Consider the following 27,086-nt stretch of genomic DNA (forward strand, 5'->3'; position numbering starts at 1 on the left):
GTAATTTCTTAAAAAAATGTTAGCTAGCCCTGGCTGGTTTGGCTCAGCGGTTAGAGCGTCGGCCTGCGGTCCAGAGAGACCCAGGTTCGGTTCCCGCTAAGGGCACGTACCTCGGTTGCAGTTTGTCCTCGGCCCTGGTTGGTCGTGCGGGTGGCAGCCACTCGATGTGTCCCTTTCACGTCGATCTCTCTCTCTCTCTCTCTCTCTCTCTCTCCTTCCCACTCTATCTGAACAAAAAATGTCCTCGGGTGAGGATAAAAAAAAATGTTAGCTATTGTCATTATTTTTTCTTAGTAATACCTGCATATAAGTATGAGTCACTGAGAAATGTTATTAATATCTTCCAGGAAACTGAGGTCGAGGAGACGTAATGCCTCCCTAACAGCGTCCAGACAGAAGAATCTATTTCTAACGCGAATGTTCTCGCTGGGACTCCTCTGTGTTGCAGGTCTTCTTCGTGTCAAGTCCCAGCAGAGATTTCCACTCCCACGGAGCCAGCAGGGCTTTCTCACGGCCCCTCTTCTGTCTTGTTGTTGTTTGTTTGTGTCTTTGTTTGTTTCCCCTACAAGTTGGTCGTTACCGCTTTCGAGATCTCAGGTTTGCATATTCCTCCTTCTTTTAGGAGGGGAAACAAAATAGATCTGCGTGTTCTGACATGTTCTTTTTAAATTAAAAGGAGACCGAGTTGTGAATTTAAAATAGAAAATGTAATTTTAACACATGCAGATATCCCCATGCTGAGAAGACAATTCTGTTGTATTTTTCAAACATTAAGAGAGAGAGAAGGGGAGAGAGAGTAGAGGAGGGGAAGGAAAGGGAGGGGGGAGAGGGGAGAGGAGGGAGGGGAATAAAATTAGGGTATATTGGAATGAACACAACACAACTGGCCCTTGGCAAAGCTGGCGCCTTCCCTGCCAGTGTGCAGCTGGGCACAAAGGGCCCATTTTTGCCGACCCTCTCATATCATGGAGACCTCTAAATATGATATTTTCAATCAGAATGAGTAACACCGCAATTTTTCTCTCCAAAGTGACTCAATACAATCTCACACTATTGACTTGACATTTTGAAGGTATTTTTTTATTTCTGTTGGATGGACGTGGGCATATTTATTTTTTGTTCCATTATTTTTTGGTGTAACGATGATCTGGCCTACTTGAGCGTGCTTCTGTGTGCGTGTGCGCGTGTGCTTCCAGGAGAAACTAGAATAGAAATTCAGAGCCTCAGAACACCTCCTTTTCTCTGACCACAGAGCCTGGGGTTCTGTGTCTCCTCTTGACTTCCCGACTCGTTTCCACAGGCCTCTATTGCAGACACTGTCACAGCAACAACACTTTCTGTACAGCAGAGAGATTTCCCAGTTCACCTATTTCAAGAAAGTCTGACTTCTAGGACAGCAGAAAGTGAGCACAGTCTTCTGGCTGGCTGCAATGGAATCAGGGACAAGTATAATTTCACAGTCAGTATAACCGAGAAAAGACTATGTTACCTGGGCTCAGCGTCCCTGATGCTAAGCAGCTCGTCTACCCTGCTCCCTCGGCCCATTCCCCATGGAGCGCTGTGTGTGTAGTAGTCGTTGTGCCTGCCCCAAATAAATCCCTTCCATCTACAGCGCTCTGGTAAGACTGATGAAACATCCCTCCCTCAGCTCTGTCCTTCAAACAATGCTGACTTTCACCATGGTTCCCAGGGGGCACATGATCATACCTAGCCAAAACATAAAATTAAATTAAATTAATTAAATAATATATATATATACACACACATCTATATATGTGTGTGTATATAGGTATAGATATATAGACATAAATATAATTGACTTCATAGATCTAAGTTATCCAATGACATTATTTCAGGCCTTTTATTAGACTCATTGGGCAGTGAATTGCTCTTTTCATTGGAAGAGCCGAGCTTGTTTAGGTAGCTGTCGGATGCTGATGCTCATCTTACTCTCTCAGCACAGCAGGGGAGGGCTGCCCGAACTAGCATCGAGAAAGAGGGAAAGCAGAGACAAGTGCAGACCAAGTTCTCTGACACTGAGGACCTGGACGCGGCACACTCAGACAAGTCTAGGGCCATGCTTCTCAGTTGTGGGAGCGAATCTATTCCACTATTTGGCTGAAGGCAAAGCGAGGCGATTATTTTGTTCTACTTAACATTGAAAAAGTCCTGATGGATTCAGCTTATATGTGATATATATTCATTATTCACTTAATACTGTTCAGAGTTTGGAGGCGCTCAACTTGCACGCCCCCCCTGGCCGTTCTCTGCTGTCTCACTAGCCCCCCACAGGGGAGAAGGAGGTGTTGGACCTCTGGGTGATTTGGGGAGAGGGCTAGGCTTGTGTATCTTCTCTCATGTAAGGGTGAGCCTGCTCCCGGAGAGCGAGTGTTCTCTGCTGGACCATCTGAAGGAGGTACAGCAGGAAAGTCCCTCTGCACACATGGTGAGTTTAAAATCTTGCCGTGCTGTCTTTGATTGGAAGACAGGATGAGGCTGTCTGTTCTCGGATTCAGGGCCTCCAAGTGTCTAATAGTATACACTGCATACTTTAATGTAAACATGGTAAGGATGAAGGCAACGTTTAACTCTCTACCTAGCTTATTTCGTGTTTACCCCTAAAGGAATCTAACCCAGGCAGATAAGAGGCGTGTTATCCATTGTTCCCCCACAAATCCCAACAAGACCATACGTATAAAGGTATTTAACATGAGCAAAGCCATCACATGACTAGGGGGTACCAGAGAGTTCTGTGTGCCTGGAATACACAATGCAAGGGGCAGAGTGGAAGAATTGAAGCGAGACATATTAACAGGAATCAAACTGCAAGGGACCTTCTGAGGTATCAAAGGCATTGGAACTCTATTATATATCTGGTGTGGTGCCATTGAAAAAATATTAAATAGAAACAGTTAACTATTTTCTTTTTTTCTCCTCACCTGAGGATATTTTTGCATTTATCTTCAGATACAGCAGGAGGGAAAGAGGGAGGAAGAGAGAGAGAAACATCGATGTGAAAGGAACACATTGAGTGGCTGCCTCCCACACAACCCCAACCAGGGCCGGGGACAAACTGCAACCGAGGTACGTGCCCTTAGTGGGAACCGAACCCGGGACTCTCTGGTCCACAGGCTGACCTCCAATCGCTGAGCCATACTAACCAGGGCTAAACAGTTAATTATTTTCTAAAGAACACATTGGCATGAATGTGAAAAATAAAACAGAGGGTGAAGGAGAAAAGAGAGATAATAGTGTAATGAGCTCGTATCCTTACCCGGATAATTGTCATAAAGGACTACCATAGATCCAGCACCTAACCAATGCTGGAGTGTGTGTGTGTGTGTGTGTGTGTGTGTGTGTGTGTGTGTGTGATAGACAGTATAAGAATGGATTATCCAGGTAAGAATGAATGAGAGAGAGAAAGAAAAAGTAGTATATAACAGAAAGCGTAGCAGAGATCTGGACTGGAAACTCCTCAGTTTAAGAGTTCTGGGTTTCACATTTGCTAGCTCACAGGTCATAGTTGAAACAATAGGCATGGGTTAGATTTCATTATTGAGATAATATTTATTGAACTCCTTTGATGTACCATTCTGGATATTGGGTCTTATTTTAGGACCTAGCTCATGGATTTCCATCATTTAATAGGCAAGCACAGAGAGAGGAGAGCACAGTGAAGACCGAACTAGAATAACCAGAGAACCAACAGAAGGAGCTGTGGAGGATGGTGCTGGAAAGTCCAGGGGGGAATAGTTTCTAGCAGGAGGGGTCATGAAGAGCATCAATTATGATGAAGGTGTTAATAACTTAGTGAATAAAACTTGTCTTTGGTTTGGTCAGGAAGCCAATGATGTTCCAAATTAGAGTTGCAGAATTATACTAAAATAATAGTAACAGGGTCAGGGTGACATGGATGATGAAACAACAAAAGTTTATTAGAAGACAACATTTTGAAAGGGGTATATTTCAATGGAATATTAGCCATAAGAAAGAATGAAACCTTACCATTTGCAATGACAGCATGGATAGACCTACAGAGTATTATACTAAGTGGATTAAGTTAGACAGAGAAAGACAAATAGCAAATGATATTACTTATACGGAACTTAAAGAGCAAAATAAGTGAACAAGGAAAATATAAACAAATTCATGGATACAGAGATCAGATTGATAGTTCCCAGACAGTATGGGGGCTGAGAATCTGGGTGAAAAAGGTGAAGGTAATAAGAAGTACAATTTGGTAGTCATGAAACAGTCATAGGGATGCAAAGTACAGCACAGGTAACACAGTCAAGTTATTACTGTAATAACTATGTACAGTGCCAGGTGGGTACTTGAAATATCAGAGAATCACTTTCTAAGTATATGACCGTCCAACCACTATGCTGTACACCTGAAACTAATAGAAAACAATCTTGAATGTAAACTGTAATTAAACAAGAATAATAATAAATAGAAAGGGGGTATATTTTTATGAGCCTGATGTTTCAATATGAGTTCACTTGGAAAACGGAGGGCGAACACAATCTAAGCCAAATAGAGTTGCAGCCAAGTTTGGAGAAATTGCTTAATGATGTTTGCTTAACAATCTAGGTGTTCTACACTGGTAGGCTTCACTTAAAGACCCCGGAGATGACAGACCCACTTCCCTACCTAGACTGTAGTTCAAGAATGCTGGGGCCGGACAAAGGGGTGATCTCTGTGCCTCCTTCTCTTCATCTGTAGAACAGGATACTAACAGCCCTTATCTCACGCGTGGCTGTGAAGACGGAGCTGGTGAGTGGAAAGCACTCGGGAAACTGCCTGGGACACAGTACGATTTCGAGACTCATTAGTGGTTAATATTATTGTGCCCAGAAGCGCTCTTGGGCATGAGCAACCCGAGTCATTTCCATTTCCAGAGTCAGCAACCATATTGGTTTTTACTTTAGTTTTCTATTCTACGTGTTACAAAAGATAAAAAGGTTTAAATCTTATAAAAACTGAGGTGCTATGACATGACTCATGTCATTTTTTTTAAGAATATAATTACATCTAAGAATGACATTAATGATTGCATTTTTTAAAAATTCTCAGCATTCAAGGAAGTTTTACATCTTAATACAAAAAAAAGGCAGAATTATAGAATAAGTCAGAATGAATGTAATTAATATAGAGTCTTTTATGCTGTACCCTAAACAGTACAGATTCTAACTATACAATCTGTCATTTTTCTATTTCACATTTTATTAATTCAGAGAAAGACAGATTGTAGGGGTAAAATGAATAATGGGTCTGACATGAATCTAATTGGCATATGTTGTTATTTGGAGGAATAAAGGAAAAATGATATAAGTTATTTTAAATGATTTGTGTTGGCAGTATATCCTGAGTTGGCAAGTCCCATCCCTGCAGCTGACTAGCTCTGTAACCTTGAGAAAGTTACATGACTTCTCTGGGTTTAATAGGAAGTTTGAGATATTATTGGACGATCACTTCATCAAATCTCCTTCAGACACCATTTTACAAAATTCTAATAAGAGGTGCTCATTACCAGTCTACTGACAATTCCGGCCACTTCTTCTGTCGTAAAACCAGGGACAAAATCACACCAGGTGGCATCTAATCCAGTTAAAACATACGCACTAGTACAGAAGGATTTAGTAATATCAGAAGCATCCGACACCTTCCGTGTCATCTGAAAGCTGATCCTGCCTCGATTTTATCTTTACTGAAGGTATAGTGCATGAATAATGAGTCTCAGGAATCATCCCTTCACCTTGAGCTGAGCAGCCTGCCTTTGGCGGGCTACATGGGCACATATGGATGCAACACTGTGTAAATACCTACAGCTGCTTGGCAACCCTGGTGAAACCATAGAAACATAGTGCCTGAGACTTCAAAGCATCTCCATAAGTGCACGTTAAAAGAAGAAACATGAATCTGAATGGGGCATGATCTATAAATTAGAAAGACCTCAGGATTGTAAGCTGACTCCATTTTCCAGCCTCCTTAGCACTTAGAATGCGGCCGAGGGATCCATGCTCCAGCAGGTGCTCAGTCTTCCATTTGGAAGGGGGAGACGTAAGGAGACAGCCGCCACGTGGAATCATCCATTTCCTGGCATAGAATAGCCAAGGGGCTCGGCGATTTCAGGGACCACTCTCAGATCCAAGGGAAACCTTCTGGTGTCAGTTTAGGGGTGGTGGGATCGTGTCTGCTCCAAGGACACAGCATGGGTCGGGTGTTTTTCTTGGCAACACGTTTTCAAGTCATAACTATCTGCCGGTCCTAGAGATGCTGCGAGCTGACACTCCTAAGTAAATTCCCTTTAGCGAGGGAGGCTTCTGTTTTTTCTAACTAAAAAACTATGAGTATCCTGCCAGTGTGGCTCAGTGGTTGAGCATCGACCCATGCACCAAGAGGTCGCTGGTGTGATTCCCAGTCAGGGCACATGCCCAGGTTGTGGGCCCGATCCCCAGTGGGGGCATGCAGGAGGCGGCCAACTGATGTTCTCTCTCGTCGATGTTTCTCTCTCTCTCCCTCTCTCTCTAAAATTAATAAAGGAAAAATAAATGTAAAAACTGACACAACTGTATACCTTTGCCAATAAATTTTCAATAAAATACCAATAAAAACATATATACACACACAGTCTACATTTGACTATTTTCTCATTATTCCATTTTTTTTATTATGATAATGTCTATATCACATTTACTATCCAAACAGTATTTTTTTTTACTTTTTTAAATTTAATTTATTTATTTTTGTTACAGATGCTTCTCCTTTTCCCCCCACTGATTTCCCCCTCCTCCTCCCTCCCCGCCCTGTCCCCAGCTTTGTTGTCCATGTCCATTGTTCATGCACACATGCATACAAGTTCTGTGGTTTATCTCTCCCCTACCTCCCCCTCTTCTGGGGATTGTCAGTCTGTACCCCACTTCCACATCTCTGGGATAACCCCATTCCTCAGACTGTTATGTTCATTATATTCCACAAATAAGTGAGATCATATGATACTTGTCTTTCTCTGTTTGGCTTGTTTCGCTTAGGATGATACTTTCTAGGTCCCTCCATGTTGTCTCAAAGAATAAGAGATTTTTCTTTCTTACAGCTGCATAGTACTCCATTGTGTATCTGTACCACAGCTTTTTTATCCATTCGTAAAATTGGAGAGCTACATGCAAAAAAATGAAACTAGACCATCAACTTACACCATACACAAGACTGAACTCAAAATGGATAAAAGACTTAAATGTGACTCATGAATCCATAAAAATCCAAGAAGAAAATGGAGGCAACAAAATTTCAGACATCATACACAGCAGAATTTTTATTGATCCATCACCTAAGGCAGCAGAAACAAAGGAAAAAATGAACACATGGGACTACATCAAACTCAAAAGCTTCTGCACAGCAAAAGATACAATCATCAAAATGGAAAGGCAACCCACTGTATGGGAGAGCATAATTGCCAATGATATATATCAGATAAGGGGTGAATTTCCAATATATATAGAGTGCTCATACAACTCAATAAAAGGAAAACAAAAAACCCAATTATAAAATGGGCAGAGGAACTAAATAGACACCTCTCCAAACAAGACATATAAGTGGCTAAGAGACATATGAAGAAATGCTCAACATCACTAATCATCAGAGAGATGCAAATTAAAACAACAATGAGGTATCACCTCACACCTGTCAGAATGGCCGCCATCAACAAATCATCAAACAACAAGTGTTGGCGAGGGTGTGGAGAAAAGGGGACTCTAGCACACTGCTGGTGGGAATGCAGACTGGTGCAGCCACTGTGGAAAACTTTAAAAAATTAAAAATTAAAAACTAAACTTCCATTTGACTCAGTGATCCCACTTCTAGGCATATACCCTAAGGATCCTGAAACACCAATCAGAAAGAATACATGTACCCCCATGTTTGTAGCAGCACTATTTACAATAGCTAAGATCATTATTCCATTTTTAAAGCACATTTAACTTTGCAATCCTTCTCAAATACATTTTGATGTGTGATGTTATTTATAGCATTAATATTTTCTCCCAAATATTTAAGCTGTTATCTCAATCACATCCATTGGAAATGGCTCTTTCCCCTGAACTTGTGTCGCCTCTGTGAGAGGCTAGTCCTTGTCCCTCACGCTTATGTCTTATTCCATTTCTATCTGTTGGTTTTGGAGAGTGCACAACACTTTTAATTACTGCATCCTCTTTGATATGTTGTACATGCAGTAAAGGAAAATGCTCCCATGATTCTCCTTTGTCCAAATTATATAGGCTATTTGCACCTGTTTATTTTGATGTACCATCGTAAGAGTAAATAATGTGTTTTAATGACTTAGCAAAGTTTCTTGCTAGGAAAGCTCTCAGTTCTTTGCAGGCGGGTAACCTAGGAAAGATGTAAATCTAGACATTAATACTTTATAACTGCTTGAAGAAATGATAGCCTGGATTATGACTCTTCAACTCTGGTGACCCCAGAATTCCACAATCTCAGGAAACACCACCGCTGATATCACAAATGCTTTACTGCTCTCATCTGGAGTTATTTCTTCCTCTTTTCTCTTCATGACAACTAGGCGTCTGATCCACTGTCCCTTCTGTGCTGTCCAGCTAATTCTTTCCAAATGCAGGACCCCTGAGGTGTGTGAGCCCTCCCTTAGCAGCACACTTTTGAACAAGCGCATCCCTGGTGACTGTGACCCTCCCCATCAGAGTGAACCATCCCCCGGCTCCCTTACACCAACCGGCACACACTTCTGCTTTGCTGTCGCCTGCGAGGCTGCCTTTCGAAGGCAGAGCGAACTGATGCCCCTCCGCAGCCCGTCTGCAAAAGCCAAGTGGAAGACCCTCCGTTGCCAGTTGGCCTGAATTGTCCTACCTTTGAAACTGTGCTTTTATTTATTTATTTTTGAAGGCTGAGGAAGTACAAGATAAAATCCAATACAGCCTCTCAGAAAAGTGAAGCTTTTGGCCGCAGGCTTTTTCTGTAATCAAAGGTTTTCACACGCCAGCTCTAGTTTGAACATCGGACTCATTATCTCGGGGATTATAATGACCTCAGATTTCAGTGTCTGCCGTCATTCGTGACTCAGTTGAATTATTTATTTAGCCGCGATGACACATCGAGCTGGTGCTGGAAGAACAGACTGAATAAAATAACAGACGGAATCTGCGTTTCAAAGGTGAAGTGTTGGAACTGTGAAAGATTTCTGATAACTCCCAGCTATGCACAAAACATCGCAGAAGTCTCCTTCTCATCTAGAACTGGAGAAATGGCGAACTGTGGGCGTCCACTAAAAATACAATGAAAACAATGCACCTTCTATTTAGTGTCTACATAGACTTGAATTTCCTGGAGAGGCCAGAAGAGGGCAGACAATGCTGTATGTGGGACTGTATTTGCATATAAAAACTTCCTTTAACTTTAGATCCAACAATCCTGTTTTGGAAGTACATGAGGACACCTCGGGGTGACTAGTTTTAAGAGAACACAGCTTAGTCAGCATGAGACACATTACACAATGGGACAATTATGTTTTATTGCCACTCCAGCCAACCTTCCCAAATTCTTTCCTTCTAAACCCAACAGTTGAATGAAAACAGTACAGCTCAGCACTGATGTAGGCATTATACTGTTCCTTTACTTTAGTGATCTTGTTCAAATCTGCACTGTTGAGATTCTATGATTGCTCCCACTATACAGAAGGAGAAACTGAAGCTTGGAGAGATGAAGTCACAGGCAATGTGTCAGACAGATATTACACACAGCACTTGATTTTATTTTTTTTCCTTCTTCTTCTTTTTTTTTTTTTTTTTTGTGGTACATGCCCCTAGCAGGAACTGAACTCAGGACTCTCTGGCCCTCAAGCCGATGCTCAACTGCTGAGCCAAACTGGCCAGGGCACAGCACTTGATTTTAAACTTGAGCAGTTGGATTCTGCTACGATCTGAATACTTGTGTCCTTCTAAAATGTATATGTTGAAATGCTAACCCCCCAAGGTGCTGGTATTAGCAGGTGGGGCCTATGGTAGATAACTGTGTTTTGGGAGTAGATCCCCTGTGAATGGCATTAGTGTCTTTGTAAAAGAGATCCCAGCCCTGCTGGTGTGGCTCAGTGGTTGACTGTGGACCCATGAACCAAGAGGTTGCTTGTTCAAGTCTGGGTCAGGGCACATGCCCAGGTTGTAGGCCGGATCCCCAGTGGGGGTCATGCAGGAGGTGGCCAATAGATGTTCTCTCTCATCGATGTTTTTATCTCTCTCTCTTCTCTCTTCTTCTCTCTCTAAAATCAATAAAGGGAAAAAAAAGAGAGACCCCAGAAAGCACCCTGCTTTGAAACAGGAAGAGGGTTCTCACCCAACGACTACGTCAGCACCCAAATCTCAGACTTTCAGCCTGGAGAACTGTGCAAAATACATTTCTGTTATTTCTGACCTACTTAGTCGGTGGTGCTTTTGGTAGCAGCCTGAGCAGACTCAAAGTCTGTACCCACATCCACTATCAATACCTCTTTCTGCATAATAATGAGCATCTGATCATTTCAATACCACCAGGTAAAATGACCTGCTTTCCCAGGTCTCAGGCCCACAAATAAATTGATCCTTTTTTGTTTTTCTAATTCGGGTGTGAATCTTTAAAAAGCTATGTTAGCCCTGGCCGGTTTGGCTCAGCGGTTGGAGCGTCGGCCTGCGGTCCTGAGAGACCCGGGTTCAGTTCCCGCTAAGGGCACGTACCTCGGTTGCAGTTTGTCCCCGGCCCTGGTCGGTCGTGTGGGTGGCAGCCACTCGATGTGTTCCTTTCACGTTGATGTTTCTCTCTCTCTCTCTGTTCCTCTCTCTCCCTCCCACTCTACCTGAACAAAAAAATGGGAAAATGTCCTCGGGTGAGGATAAAAAAAATAAAAATAAAAATAAAATAAAATAAAATAAAAAGCTATGTTAGAGCCCTGGCCGGTTTGGCTCAGCAGTTAGAGCATCAGCCTGAGTTCCAGAGAGACCTGGGTTTAGTTCCGCTAAGGGCACGTACCTAGGTTGCGGTTTGTCCCCGGCCCTGGTTGGGTCGTGTGGGTGGCAACCACTTGCTGTGTCCCTTTCACGTCGATGTTTCTCTTTCTCTCTCTCATTCCCACTCTATCTGAACAAAATATCGAAAATTGTCCTTGGGTGAGGATAAAAATAAATAAATAAGTAAAAAGCTATGTTAGAATGCAAACGAAACCCCACTTAACATCAACCCTGGATACTGCAGCCTGCCTGGGCCTGATATATTCATCCACAGCTTTCGATGTCACTCATCCCTAGCGTACTGGTGTTTGAAGAAAGGCCAATCCCTTTACAGTTAGGGGCAAGCAAACTTATCCGTGGGCAGAATTTTAGTTGGGGGTTTCAGGGCTGGGGTGGGGGACAAACATTCTTACCATGTCAGTCTGGTCCAGAGGAAACAGCATACCAGATGAGAGCCTTTGTTCTTTTTTTTGTTTTTGGTACATGCCTCTAGCGGGAACCAAACCCAGGACTCTCTGGTCGGCAGGCCGATGCTCCAGCCGCTGAGCCAAACCGGCCAGGGTGAGAGCCTTTGTTCTTATTACCTTTGCAAAGAGATGAAGATCATTGCTGGGGCATCTGGACGTGAGACCTGGAGAGAGAACCTCTATTTGCTATCAAGTGCCTGTGAAAGGGTACACTTTGACCTGGATGTAGGAAATGAGAAGTCAAAGTTGTTTGTGAAATCTGCCAAGTTGGACTCTGGAGCTGTGTTCTCTCTCCAAAATACCCACACACCCATCTTCAGTCAACACCCTGAGATTCCAGCGTCATAACTGATCGGATGTGTGATAGGCAGTATATACGCGCCGGGTGATGGATAAGGTAGTGTGGTGATTCCTGAAGACAAAGCCAGAGAGAGAGGGAGAGAGAGAGAGAACATAGTAGTAGAACACGGCTAGGGTCTCGTCTGCACTATATACACTGAAAGCCAAAGGCACTTAGGGCTATTGAACTCCTTTCATTTTTAATTGTGCCTTTTCATTATTTCACCATAACTATTTTATTACATCTGCTCTATGCCATTTTGCGTTGCTCTTGTTTATCTTAATAAAGAAGGAGGAAGAGAAAGAAGAACGGCTGGTAGGAGCGAGGAGAAATGAGAGAGAGTATGTAGCAGAGGCAGAGAGAAAGGAGATGAAGAGGAGGACGAAGAGCATGAAGAGGAGCCAGTACCTTGAAAGCATGAACTACAACCACCTAGATTGGAAGGTGAGTCCGCGGGCTTGAGTTTCCTCCTCTCTAAAATGGGAATAACAATCTACTTACCCTCCCGAGTGTCTGAAAGGATTTTATAAGAAATGTGTGCAAAAAAATAATAGCCAAAAAGACGTGGAACACCTCCTGGCCCACAGTAAGCACTTGATGAATGGTAGTGATTATTATTATCATTAGCTTCTAGCTCCTATAACCTTTAATAATAGTCAAAACTCTATAGAAATCTATTTCCCCTTGAACCACAAAAGTAAAACCGAGTAATTTTGCTGAACTGTAAGTGCACCAAATTAAATGCCCAAGCACATGAATCAGCATAAGCAATATTTCTGTACAAAATTGGCACTCAATATCTCTCAGCACATAATCTTTACCATGAAAGGAATAAGCTACCTAAAATAAGCACATTAGTCAGCTACCAGAGACAAGTAGTGTTAATATCTACAGGGAGCTACAAATTATCCAACAACCACAAACATGTTTTTAGAGGACAATATCGGAGAACATAAAATCAGACTTCAGTCGTACAAGGCTCGGGGTACAATGAGCTTCCAGCGAGGAGGTCGGGAGAAGACTGGAGGCAGAGACCTGGGAAAGGGGCTGTCAACCAGGATACACATATTTTTCTTCCTGGCTGTCACAGTGTGTCAATGCCACATTAAAGATCTCGTAATAAATTAAATGTAATACCCGTTGTTTGACTTTTTTTCAGGTCTCACACCTATCTTAATGAAAATCTACGGTATGAACCCACATTTTTTTAGGAACAAACAATAAACAGACCTCGCCTCCATCACTACCACCCACCCTCTCTTTAACCAGGGTCAAATATTCAGGAGAAAATTACACACTTTGAGAAATGTGTAAGCTGGGAAATAACACGTAGAGAACGTATTTCCTAATATTCTCATTTTAAACATGGGAAAATCTGAAGTTAAATGACTGACCCAAGATATTACTTCTGGTTGGTGGCAAAATTGGAAGTAACACTTAAATGACGAGGGCTGGGTTAAACTGAAGTGGCATCAGCTTCCAACATATGAATTACGTGAAGGTTTTTTACATGTACAACAAATTTTTCTACATTAAATGTACAAGGGTATAAACCAAGTCTTTAGGTTTACTTGCTAGAATTTTCTGTAAGTTGTATTTTATATTGCAAAGTATGATATATTGTATCACTATCCATTAAAACATGGAATGTGGTAGGTTTTGTTACTGGAAGTAGAATAAACATCTACCGAGGTTTAAAAAAAAACAAAACTTAATCATCATCAGCTCCTGTAGTAATTCTAGTTTCATTTTCCCACTCATTGGCTCCAGGGCCTGGTTGATGTTTTAATTTCCTCTTGCTTAAATGCTGCAGCACGATCCTACGTTAAGCCCCTTCAGCCCATCACCCCCTCTCCAGCTTGCACCCATAGGTCCAAGTGCTGTTCCTCAAGTACATAGCTAATCTTGACACTCTGGCTAGTGACAACACTTGAACGAGTCCCCCAAAGTACTCGGGATGCAGTCAAATCATTAGACATATTATTCAAGGCCCCATATATTATTCTGTAGCTTCTCTCTGCGTCCCCTTCTGCTCCCTCCCATTCGCCCTACCATCCAGCTTTCGTGAACTGCATGCAGTGCCCCCAGGAGCCAGACCGCGTGCTCCTGAGCCGCTGTGCCAGGTGCTTTGCTCCCTCTGCCTGGGCACCTTCTCCCCAGTAACCCAAGTTGGCATCTGCAAGGTCAGAAGTCCCTTCCTCCTCAGTGTTATGACCGGCTTAGGATCGTTCTGTTGTGTTCCCCTGTGTGTCTTGTGGAGTCTTCATCACATCTAAGAGTAGAAGACTGGGTCTGTCTTCTGCCCTCTGGATTGTCAGGTCCTTGAAGGTCAAAACTATGTTATTCATTGTTATATTCCCAATGCCTAGAACAATGCCGGGCACACAGTTTGATAACTCTTTTTAATCAAAAGCCTCAACTCCCAGGCCTGCGATGTTTCTGGTATTCTACCATATTTCCCTAGCACTTACCTATCTACCATTTTGCTTCACATGGATTAGTCACAGATCATCAATTACATGATAAGCAACTTGAGGGCGTGGGTAGTGATTTATTCATCTTCCGTACCTCCTTTAGGGCCAAGCCTGTAATAATCAGTATGTTATTGCTATAGGAGCCTTTTAAAAGTTTTCTTTTTTAATTCAAGAAATTATCTTTGTTTGTTTGTTTTTTAATTTTCTTTCTTTCTTTTTCTTTTGTTTATTGATTTTTGCGAAAGGAAGGGAGAGAGAGATAGAAACATCGATGAGAGACAACATCATTTGGCTGCCTCCTGCATGCCCCACTCTGGGGATCGGGCCCATAACCTGGGCATGTACCCTGACCGGGAAGTGAACCAGCGACCTCTTGGTGCATTGATCGACCCTCAACCACTGAGCCACATCGGCTGGGCAAGAAATTCTTTCTTTGTATAGAATTCTAGGTAGAACATGATACTACATTAAAATAAATTGTTTTATTGTGGGGAAGACTGTGGCTCTGTGTTGACATTGTTTGCATTCCCTCGAGATCCCAAATAACTTGATTTGAGAAAAGAGAATTTTCACCTAAATTTTTGGCAGTTGACAATGCTTCAGGGTCTTTTATTTGGTAGGAAGAGTTGGTAAGGTGAATCATATACTATTTTACAAAGGTGAGCATAGATGGTTTGAAAGTTTGAGCATATTCACCCTTTCAAAAATCTGCCCTTTAGAGTAAATCAAATGGGAATGGGAGGTTTGAAATGCTAATTCTCAGGCATAGCCCCAGACTGTCCCTTAAGAACCAGTGGAGTAATAAAATGTTCCATTGGCCGGATGCCTATTGAAATGTATAAGGAATTTCAGAAGGCACTGAGTATGCAGATCCATGAAGACAGTATGGTCCTTGAAGCTGGGGGGCCCAGAGACCCTCACAGAATGCCTATGAAGCAAAAACTTGCCATCATGAGACATATTTCTTGGTTTCTTTGCCCAGTCTCAAATAAATGGTATTTTCTCACTAGTAACTAAATAAGCAGAAAGCAGAATCCCATGAGAACCTAGATGTCTTCTCATTTCTAATATATTTATGAATTATAACAAAGATGACTGTGAGAGAGAGAGAGGGAAAGAGAGAGCTGCTCTGGTATAAATGGGGTGTGTGGGTTCCCACCCCCAAACCCAAGTGCCCTGAGGCCATGTGTCTAAATGTGTATTTATGAAATTGTAGGTCCTAGTCTGTTAGTGGAGAGTGACATTAATTTATTGAGTCACATGTGTATTTATAAAACGCAGAAGAAAAGATTAGGTTTCATCATAGGTAGTAAAAGTAAGTATATTCTGTTATTATTATTAACTTATACAGGGATTTTACTTTGTATCGTGTTTCCCAACCAGAACATGAGCTCTGGACACCTGCTGTACACATTGTGCCCATAGTTAACAATACTGTATCAGACTTTAAAATAGTTAAGAGGGTAGAATCTCACATTGTGTTTTTACCATAATAAAAACATTTTCCAAAACCACATTGTGTTTTTACCATAATAAAAACATTTTACAAAGAGTCAAATAAAATAGAAAAGAATTTAAAATCGATTACTTTAAAGTACTTCTTTAAGCACAGGTTAAAAAAAGAAACAAAACCTGGTGTGCTACAATTGATCCGAAATTCGGTTCACATCGGAAAGACCAGCGGGTTTGATAACCACTCAGAGCCCAGACCCCATTGCTGTGCATCCTGCTTCCTCAGGTTGAGGCGGGGCCCAAGCAGCTCTATTTTTGTTGGGCTTCTTAAGTCATCTGTGAAGCAGGGATTAGTTTGAAAACCCAGGGGACAGTGGAAAAGACACACATACGATGAGTGCCAGAGAGTAGGAGGAGGTTCAACTGTGTCGCTCCCCTCGTCTTCAAACAGGCACCTCTGTAAGGATACCCTCCCGAAACAGGACAACTCAGCACTCCAGGACAGTCCCCTCCATTTCTGGGTGGCTTCCACCCTCCCCTTGACTCGTGTGCCCTAGAGGATACATTGAAACCCTCCTACCAGATAACAGCTCTTTATTATTGCACACCTAGCCCCAATTTTCTCATCTCTCAAGGTTTAAAAGAGGCTCACAAAAGGTCATGGTCAAGTATATACACATCGCCACAGTGAAATGCAAACTAGACTGTCGTAGTTTATTTATTACTATAGCGGGAGCTCATTAAACATTAGCTGAGAGCTGACACACGTGTTTTCTTCATCCGTTTCAAGGTAAGAACTGCCCTCCTCTTTCCTGCCAAATGAGCTACCAGATTAAACTCCGTGAAGCCGGGACCCTGCTTCGCTCACCATAGAGCCTCGGTGCTCAGCCCAGTGTTTGCCACTAGATTAATACGTGTGGATTCAATAAACCCACAAGATGGAATCAAAATTCCTCTAAGTGAGGCATATGTAGGTGAGCTGTGTCTCTAGAGACCCTTCCCCTGGTCTCTCAGACAATGCTACTCCTTCCTTCTTCCACTACCTTCGTTTTCTCCAGGCGGTGCACCTGGTGGGGAGGTCACTGTAAGGCGAAGGGAGCTCTAAATCACTTTTTCACAGACTCACAACCTCCCTGCAGTCTTTAATGACAGTTGCAGTAGAAATGACACAAAAGCGCTCTCTCCTTCACAGTAATCTAGCAGCTCTAAAATAAACAGCGTAACTAAATGCTGGGACAAGCCCAGGCCTTTACGTGCACACCCTTTTCCAATCAGTGGTGCCACTCGATGCTCCGCTCTGAATGTATGGTTTGCCGAAAACATTTATAGACATAAACGTGCTTTTTAAACAAGGAAGCAGGGACAATTTTAATTCTATGTTCTTATCTAGCATATTAATATCTTCTAAGCATATTAATATGTTGCAGAAATGATTCTTTCGAAAACATTTTAAGAATATATATATATATTCTTAATAAATATATATATATATATATATATTTAATCCTCACCCGAGGACACTTTTCCATTTTTTGTACAGATAGAGTGGGAGGGAGAGAGAGAGAGAGAGAGAGAGAGAAACATCGATGTGAAAGGGACACATCGAGTGGCTGCCACCCGCACGACCAACCAGGGCCGGGGACAAACTGCAACCGAGGTACATGCCCTTAGCAGGAACCGAACCCAGGTCTCTCCGGACCGCAGGCCGATGCTCTAACCGCTGAGCCAAACCGGCCAGGGCTAAGAATATTTTAGTCCATTTTGTTGACTGTAATGCAATGCTGAGAAAATGCAACAGCTTGAATATTAAGCCTTTGATTTGTCCTACTGCACAAAATGTTGGTCTATTTGACCATTAAAGATGTTGCTGCTTAGCCCTGGCCAGTTTGGCTCAGGGGTTAAAGCATTGGCCTGCGGTCCGGAGAGACCCGGGTTCGGTTCTCATTAAGGGCACGTACCTCGGTTGCAGTTTGAAGCCGGCCCTGGTTGGGTCATGCGGGTGGCAGCCACTCGATGTGTCCCTTACACGTCGATGTTTCTCTCTCTCTCCCTCCCACTCTATCTGAACAAAAGATGGAAAAATGTCCTCAGGTGAGGATAACAACAACAACAAAAAAAGATGTTGCTGCTGGTCTGGATCTTGGGCATTTTTTCCCTGGACTAATTTAACACAAAATATTCCTTATCCATGGAGTGTGATCATTCGCACTCCTGACAGAAATAGACATAGAAAATATAGAAACCACAATAATAATCGTATTTACTATCCTGAGGACTAAGTAGATGGTTACCTTACATATAAAAACTGTGAAGCCTTTTCATATCATTCAAATTGCAGATACTGACACACTCCCTCCAGTGTTTCCCTCATCTCAGCAGACCCCCCTTCTCCTTGTCAACGCAGCTGTGCCCGTCTGCAGTGATCTCCAAGAGCTGTGTTTCAGTTGAAGACCCCACAATATAGAAATTGCTTTATAAACTATTTTACAAATAAATCAACTTTAACTAAGAGAATTTAGGCAACTTTTTCAAGATTCCACAGTTACTAAATCACATAGTTAAAAACTATTATGCCGGCAAAGCTAATGCTGCGTGTCTGTGTGTTTGTGTGTGCGTGTGTGTGTGTGCGCACATGTGCATGTGTGTCATTATATCCTAAAGCATAAGCCAGAGTTGCCATGATGCTACATAAGGCTGCTGTTTGCTCTCTGCCAAACTCCTATTAAAATACCTGGATCAGATACAGGACGAGCTACACAATTTGATGCTGTCCAGTGAAATATAAAAATATGGGGCCTATTGTTCAAAAATAATTAATAACAGCAGAGCATTAATCCACGCCCTGTGTGACTGCACAGATCACATATCCAAGAAGCTGACCCTGCATGTATAAGAGATTTAGTGTGAGACACTGTGAGATATTACAGAATAATGTAGAGATCTGACTTGGTATATTAATTGGATTCTGTTGAACCAGCAAACATCTCCCAAATCTCAGTGACTTAAAACAAGAGTCATTTCCCACAGTTTGGTAAACGAGTCAGCAATGGATTATCTGGGCTTGGGTTCTAGTCTTCTCTCGATGTCTTCTATTCTGAAACCAAACCTGAAAGAATAGAAGCTACCTGGGGCCTAGTCTCCTTATGGCCATGACAAGAGCATGGGCCAAGGCTCTGATGAGACACATCTATTCACATTGCATCGGTCAAATAAAATCATAGGACCAAGATCAAAGTTGGCGGGGTGAGGATGAGAATATCCCTGCATGTAAATGGGAAGGAAGAGTTATTTGCCTAAAAAGTACATAGTTTATCATGGTTGAGCCGATGTTCTATTGGGAACCTAATCATTCAATAATTTAGGCAGAGTTTGGAGAAGGTTGGGTTCTTCACTTGAGAACCCAAGTTTGCCCAAGTGCTAAAGACATCAAGTTGGTTACACTGCGTACTCTAAGGACAGTTCAAACAGAGGGACTGGGAGCGAGAAGGGAATAGACTTGAGAGGGAGAGTGCAACCTTAGGACTCAACTTGTTTTTCCATCGGAGATGAGAAAAGGAGGATCTTAAATATAAGTAAGTAAAGTATGGTCAGTCTTACATGAAGGAAAGCCTAGGAATTCATTCGCAGACACAAGGAGTTTGTGGCTCTACCCACATGTGACCACAGCAGACAGAACATGAGAGGAACGTGGTGGAGTTAATAAGGAGCGTGCTAAAGAAGCTGCCTGCATTTCCATCATTCTGAATGACGAGTTACCTATCCTGCAGGGAGCTTGGGGATGCGCTGCACTGCCTCCTGGAAGGGGCATCTCCTGGATTAGAAGACCACAGCAACAAAGGTTTGAAGAAACACCCACAAGACTCAAGCCTAAGAAGAATTTTGGATGAAGAAGCCGAGTCCTAGTTAGATATTTCACGCTGTTACTAAGAAGGAGAAGACCACCCCAAAAGCTAGGCAAAGAACCAACAAACATATCCCTAAGGAAAAAAATAAAAGTTGACCCCTTTCTGCACAGAAGGAAAGGAAGCTAGACAGTCAGTGTCAGTGGGGCATCAAGGGGCCTCGAAGAGCAAGTAACAGCCAGAGGAGTGAATCGCAGTTGGAACTGAGACAGAAGGAGACAGCTAACCTGCCAGTAGCTAATGCCATCTTTCCCCCTTTCTCTCTTTCTTATTTTGATGGCAGAGAATCAAACACAGAAAAGAAGGTAAAGTCATGCATGTTAGAAATAGGAAAGTGAGTTGTACACAGTCTCCAATCCAAATCCGGGACTAGAACTGTGACGCTAATCTACACCTGGGGGAATACGAGAGTTTTAGGTAAAAAAAAAAAAAAAAAAAGAAGAGAAAAAATGTTAAGTAGACCAGACCACGCTGGTTGCGATGCTTGAAAGGAGTCACTTCTCCTCACTGAAAGTGCTTGCCACGCCATGACACTGGAATGCGATGTCGTTAAGAAATACGAGGTGCAGTGGGAAGGGGACCTGCCAGAACAGTTGGTGGCAGTTCCAATTTTTTTCTTCACAAATTCCAACAAGTTATAAAATTACACAGTAATGGTCCTCAGTTGTTTACAATCAGTGTTTCGCATTCAAATACAGGTGGGTGGAAGTTAAAATGTATTTTCTTTAGAAGATCACCGAAGGACAAGAGAAGAGAGAAAAGGAAGGGATGGGACATTACTGAGCGTGCACAGTATTCCAGATACATTCATGTTACCTCGGAGGCACGGTTTCACTCTCGAGGTAGAACATGCCAGGCTCACAGAGACGCAGGGAGGAACGGCGTTTGGAGTAACAAGCGGCTGTCTACTGCAATGACACCAAGCTCCACTCATGATGGGCTGTTCGGCAGGTCAATGTTAAAATAATAATAGTTATGAATAACTATTTCAAAATACGTTCAATAATATCTCTGTAAAAAAATATCCCTCTTGCTTTTGCATCTATTGCCATATGGTTTTGTGAGTTAGAGAGAATGGTTGGTTGAGTTAGGGAGAATGGTTGGTTGAGTTAGGAAGAATGGATGGTTGAGTTAGGGAGAATGGTTGGTTGAGTTAGGGAGAATGGTTGGTTGAGTTAGGGAGAATGGATGGTTGAGTTAGGGAGAATGGTTGGTTGAGTTAGGGAGAATGGTTGGTTGAGTTAGGGAGAATGGTTGGTTGCGTTAGGGAGAATGGTTGGTTGAGTTAGGGAGAATGGATAGTTGAGTTAGGGAGAATGGATGGTTGAGTTAGGGAGAATGGTTGGTTGCGTTAGGGAGAATGGTTGGTTGCGTTAGGGAGAATGGTTGGTTGAGTTAGGGAGAATGGTTGGTTGAGTTAGGGAGAATGGATAGTTGAGTTAGGGAGAATGGTTGGTTGAGTTAGGGAGAATGGATGGTTGAGTTAGGGAGAATGGTTGGTTGAGTTAGGGAGAATGGTTGGTTGAGTTAGGGAGAATGGATAGTTGAGTTAGGGAGAATGGCTAGCTTGCCAAGAACTCTCGGGGAGCCTCATGGGAATGTGCCCTTCACATAAACACCATCCATCATGCATTTCTCCACGGAGGGCAGGTGGGAACTACCCCTCACTCTGCCACGTAACATGTGGCTGTTCACTCTCTCTGCAGTACCCAGCAGTGAGAAACATTAGAGCAACAGAGAGACTGTGTTAACGCAGGCTTCCCACAGAAGGCATTTTCCCTGGTGGCTTCTCAAGCAAGATCGGGAGTGATTTGTAAGAGTGAGCTATGCAATAATATTGCATAACGAATCACCATAAACCTCCATGGCTCACCACAAGCACTTAATTTTCTCTCTCAAAACGACTGAGTTGGTTGGGATGGCTTTGTCTCCGACTGCAGGTGAGTTTGTGCTGAAGGACACTCTATTATCTAGCACAGAAAGTGCAGTGATTTGTTAAGTAATAGGAAGCCTGCCCTCTAATATGTTCTTGGAGGGGGGAAAACCTTAGAATAACTTGGTATAGAAGAAGAATTGAATGAACTGGGAGCTGCCTGGGTAAACTGAGGCTTTAATGTTGCTAATATTTCAAGTTGAGATCAATTAAATAGCTCCTACTCTACCGATAGAATCAGACAGTAGCAGTTCATGAAATACTGAGCACTCAGCATTTCATTCGATGATGATTCCCCATTAAATATGGCACACGTATGTAGACTGATGGATTCTGACTGAAGAGAAATCATGTAGCGAGGAAAACAAAGTGGGTATTGATAGTGGATGTACGGTTATTATATTATTCTGAATGTGAGTTATAATCATTATACAGATATTAAACGATTTCATTACATTCTTAATCGTGGTCATAGAGATGAAAAGGCACTAAGGTAAGCCAGGGTCTAAATCTGGGTTTAAGATTTCCTACAAATGTAACACAGAGAAAGGTAGTCAAATGTAATCGAGGGAAAGATACGCATTTGATTGGCTATCACCTCATCTACATATACTGTTAATAATCTTGGAGTAGGCCCTGGCTGGTTTGGCTCAGCAGTTAGAGCGTTGGCCCATGGACCAGAGAGTCCCGGGTTCGGTTCCCCTAAGGGCACATACCTCGGTTGCAGTTTGTCCCCAGCCCTGATTCTGGTCGTGTGGGTGGCAACAAGTAGATGTGTCTCTCTCACGTCAATGTTTCTCTCTCTCTCTTCACCCCTCTCTCCCTCCCGCCCTAGCTGAATATAAATGCAAAAATAATAAAAATAATAATAATCTCAGAGTGGGGAGAGGAAAAGAAGGAGCATTCTCTTTTTCCCCATCAAAGTTAGGATTGAGAGAGAGAATATACATGGAGGACGTTACATGGAGGACGTTATGCTAGGTGAAATAAGCCAGTCTCAGAAAGACACATACTGTGTGATTCCACCAAAGGAGGAATGGAAAAGAGTCAAACTTACAGAAGCGGAGAACAGAATGGCAGTTGCCAGGGGCTGGGAAGTGGGGGAAAGGATTCAATTTGTTTAAAGTTTCAGTTATGCAAGAGGGGTGTGTTCTAGAGATCATCTGTACAATACTGTGCCTGTCACTAACAACGTAGTTTTGTACACTTAAATTTTTATTAAAAGGATAGATCACATGTTAAGTGTTGTTACCACCCCCTCAATAAAGGGGGAGGACACAAGAAACGTTTGGAGGTGATGGATATGTGTATTCCCTTCTTTGTGCTGAGAGTATCACAGACACGTGCCTATGTTCAAACCCACTAAATTATGTACATTAAACGTGAAGTATGCCAATAAAGCTGTTACAGATGACAGAATATGGAATTTGAAAGTAGGGATGAAAATGTCGCTTGTTGCTGATAAAGCTGATTGGAGGATGCAGTTTAAAGAAGAAGCTGCAATTGACCGGTTACATTTCACCTGCCAGGAGAGAGGTTTACCTGCCCTGCGATGTTGCCTAACTCTAGCCTCCCTCATACCCACCCAGCACTGTTCCTCGGGGGTTCCCCTGGCCTCTCTCGTGGCCGGCAGTGTGCGCTCTGCCTGCCGGCACGAGGCTCAGAAATATTTCAGAACAGCACATTACTTAACTCCAAGGCCATATTGTTCCCTAGGCTGAAAATTAAGACTCCGTTCCATTTCTCATCTCAAGATATGCACAGTCAGGTTGTCCAATATATTTTACCACAGGCTAGATAATGACTTTAAGTAATAGCATAAATAAACTCCAGTAATACAATGCCAACAAAATAAAAATACCCTCAAATTTAATATAACCTCCCTCCCTTATCAAATTTCTAGTGGAGATTAAAAAAAAAAAAAAAAAAAACTACACAGCTACATAGTAGGACCCAAGTAAATTAAATCTCCCATGCCTTGTAGTTCTTCCCAGTTTTTCTTTTCCCCAGTCTCAGGCAGTATGATTACTCCAAATTCTAGGCTGAAGGATGTTCCTTCCACAGTAGCAACCTGGGTTTATTTTTTACTGAAATAGATGCAAGTCCCTTAAAATCACTAAACTGAAATGAATTTCACTCCCAGTCTCTTAAGTACTTTACATTTTTAAAATTTTCTCTTTTGACAGGATTGAGGAGCTCTAAGAAGGTTGCAAAATGCTACGAAGAAAAGCGGTGTATAGTTGTCAGAAGGACACAGCACAGCCGTTAACTGGGAACTTCACGTCACCTATGAATAATTTCTTCAGCGCGCACCTGTCTCACTATTTCAAGTAAAATGTAAGGCACCCAGATAAGTGTTTCATATACATAACTATATATATATATATATATATATGAAAATATGATGTCTCTTTACCTCTATAAAAAGAAGGTTCTCGTACACAGCCACAGTGTAATTTTCACCGTCAGGAAATAATATTGATACAACAGTATTATCTCATCCGTGGACCATATTCAGACTTTGCCAAGTTGTTTCACTGATATCATTTTTTTCTGAATTTGGCTAGTTGGCATGTCTCTTTAGCCCTTTCGCCTGATACCGTCTCTCTCTGCCTTTCATGTAATTTTGACTTTCATTTTTTTTTTTTTCCTTTCAAAGTTTCTCTTTGTCTTTCATAACTTTGGCAGTTTGGGAGATATAGGTAAGTGATTTTGCAGACTCTTGCTCAATTTGGGTTTAGCCATGTCCTCATAATCAGACTCAGATTATACATGGTACAGGAATTCTAACAATATCAGAGCGCCTCACTTTCCAAGAGTATAAAACGACCATAAGACACATAAGTGCCTTATGTGTCTATTAAGACAGCAGCAGCCTCTTTCTCCTGTATTCAGAAACCTAAGCAAATATTCATCTCCTAGTACAGCTATTTAAGCAAAATTACATTATCACTACCCAAATATTTATATAACGCAAACCCATCTTTTGCCCAGAGATTTGCTTCTCCCTGAAGCAAGTTGGGTAGATGAAGTAAACCATGTTTTTGTTTTTTTCTCTCCGAGGAGCTAATCGACCAGCGTCACCTATCCCTGATTTGTGAGTTTGAACTTCATTTGTAGAAACTTCTATTCCAGGATGAATGATGGTTCTACACATGCTCCCTAAGGGGAAACCACACACAAACAACCTTCTGCTTATACACCGCCCGCTATTTCCTCACGCAGGTTAAAGACTCGTGTCGGTATCATTCGCAGACTGGGAGTCACCTTCTCTTCTTCGGGTTGCCATTCTTTCCTATCTAGAACATCCCAAACTAGTTAGGGTTCCTTACGTCTGTTTCTGCCACTCTAGCACTGACCCCGGGTCACCGTCTCCACTTCCACTCGTACGCAGGACATTTTAGTCTGTGCTGATGCAGCTCCTGCCCTCATGCCCTGCTGTGGCATAATCTCAGCCTCTCTCACGGAAAAGGCTTACACTTCATTCCTACGTTAGATCTTGTTCAAGGATCACCCTGTCGGGGAGAAAAACATCGTTTCCTCCACCCTTCTAGGTTCTTTGGCTGGGTCTAAGAATCAAATTAATATAAGACAGATGAAGGGGAAATTTTAGTTTAATTTCAGGGTCTCCATAAAAATATAAGGTCCCACAGGCACTCGGGAAGTTGGGGCTTATATGACTTTCTGAACTAAGGAGAAGGGGGTAGGAGTCTGGGACTTCCGGGAGAAGAAAGGCAATTCACATGAAGGCTGAAAAGCAAATATTTGCTAGGCCCTGTGGAGACCATGGGACACAGAGAAGACTTTGGTTTCCAAGCCCTGCTGAGGGACCCACTAAATCCAACCAATGTCCTTTGTAGACATCTCTGGTGATAGTGCTCTTCATGGGCAAGGCTCTTGGTCTGAATACTTTTCGGGCAATTAAGAGGGAGTTAAAGACCCTCTGTGAGCCTTTTGGGCCTCAACTGTCTTCAGCTCAAAATAATCCTCAGGTCAGGGTGGCACATCTAGGGAGAGTCATTTTGAACCTCTACAAACCTTAGCACATTCTGCTAATACTTCTGATACTTAAACCCTAGTGGTCATGAGAATAAATACCTTGGCTGTTTTCCTTTCTGTACCATGCCCTGTCCCAACTTTTAAATTTTCTGGACTTGAGTAACTTACATTACTTCAATGGCTACTAAACTATTTTCAACCTTTTGCCTGCAGTAGAAGAATATAAGCAGATTTCGAATTTCGAATACCCTCTTCACCTCTGTCAATTCTCTATCGCGTGGAGGGAACTTCACGTGCAGACTTTCCTGCTCACCTACAGGTAGAGCCTGTAGTAGCTGCTGGATCTGAGGGCTTTTGACTTCTCTTGCTTTTGCCTTGCTTTCCTGCCTCCATCTTTAAATTACTTTTATTTTTTAGGAGATTATCTTTCTAGTTTCTTTTTTCCCCTTGTATCCACCACTTTGAAGAGGTGAGATATTAGTAATTTGAGGTCTGCCGAAAGAATTCACTTTTCAAACAGATATTGTCCAAGCTCAACTCTGTGAGATAGAAAAACTCAGATAAGAAATTATTGTCCCTGCTGAACAATGAATAACTCAGGTGTCAGCATAATCTACTCTTGTCCAGCCCGGCTCCCATTTAGTATGTTTTATCTGTCTGCATTTCCAAAGAGTTGTAACACCCTACATTTGTTAAACTTGTGCCCTCAGGACACAAGGAACATCTTTCTTTTCTATGTCAAGTTTGTGGTCATCTCATAGAGCTTGAGGTCATCTACACTGATCCTATTCTTTTAAATCTATTTCCTTTATTTATTTATTTATTTACTTACTTACTTACTTACTATTCTTCAGGGAATGGTTTCAATGCTCTTGTAGCTTCTATCTACAACTTTAAGAGGATATCTCTCTGAATGATTTCTTTGAGTCCCTTGGGGGAGCTGTCTCAGTTTATCACAGATATTCTCTTTTTTGGTGTTAAATTTAGTTTGATCTTAGCCACCCTCTCTTTTCTAATGACAACTGAAATGCCATCCCCTTTGCTAGCCCCCCTGTTAAAAGTAGTTCAATCTGATTTCATCGTGTTTTCCTGTTCAAACGCATCTAGTCAGGCTTCCAATACCTCATTCGGTGTGTCTCTACTTAATCTACTTGTTAGTATTTCCCCTGTAAAATATCTCTCTTCTCTCAGCTTAATCATGCTATGCATCTTTTAAAATTATTATTATTATCTCATTGCTCTGATTCTGGTACTTAGAGTAAAATTTAGATTTTCTTTTTCCCTAAGAAATACAGTTTCTTTATGATTCCTTAAGCAAAATGGATTTCTTGAGATAATGTCCCATATACAGGCCTTTTTGATCTTCTTTACTGGCTTATTAGCCATTGAGTTTGAAATACGAATATAAGAATTTATATGATTTCAATCATATGTGGGATAAAAAATTGAAACTCAGACTCAGACAACAGTGTGATGCTTACCAGAGGGAATTTGGGTGGAGGGTATAGCAAAG

This window comes from Molossus molossus, unplaced genomic scaffold (assembly GCF_014108415.1).
Source record: "Molossus molossus isolate mMolMol1 unplaced genomic scaffold, mMolMol1.p scaffold_m16_p_13, whole genome shotgun sequence".
NCBI classification, from domain to species: domain Eukaryota; kingdom Metazoa; phylum Chordata; class Mammalia; order Chiroptera; family Molossidae; genus Molossus; species Molossus molossus.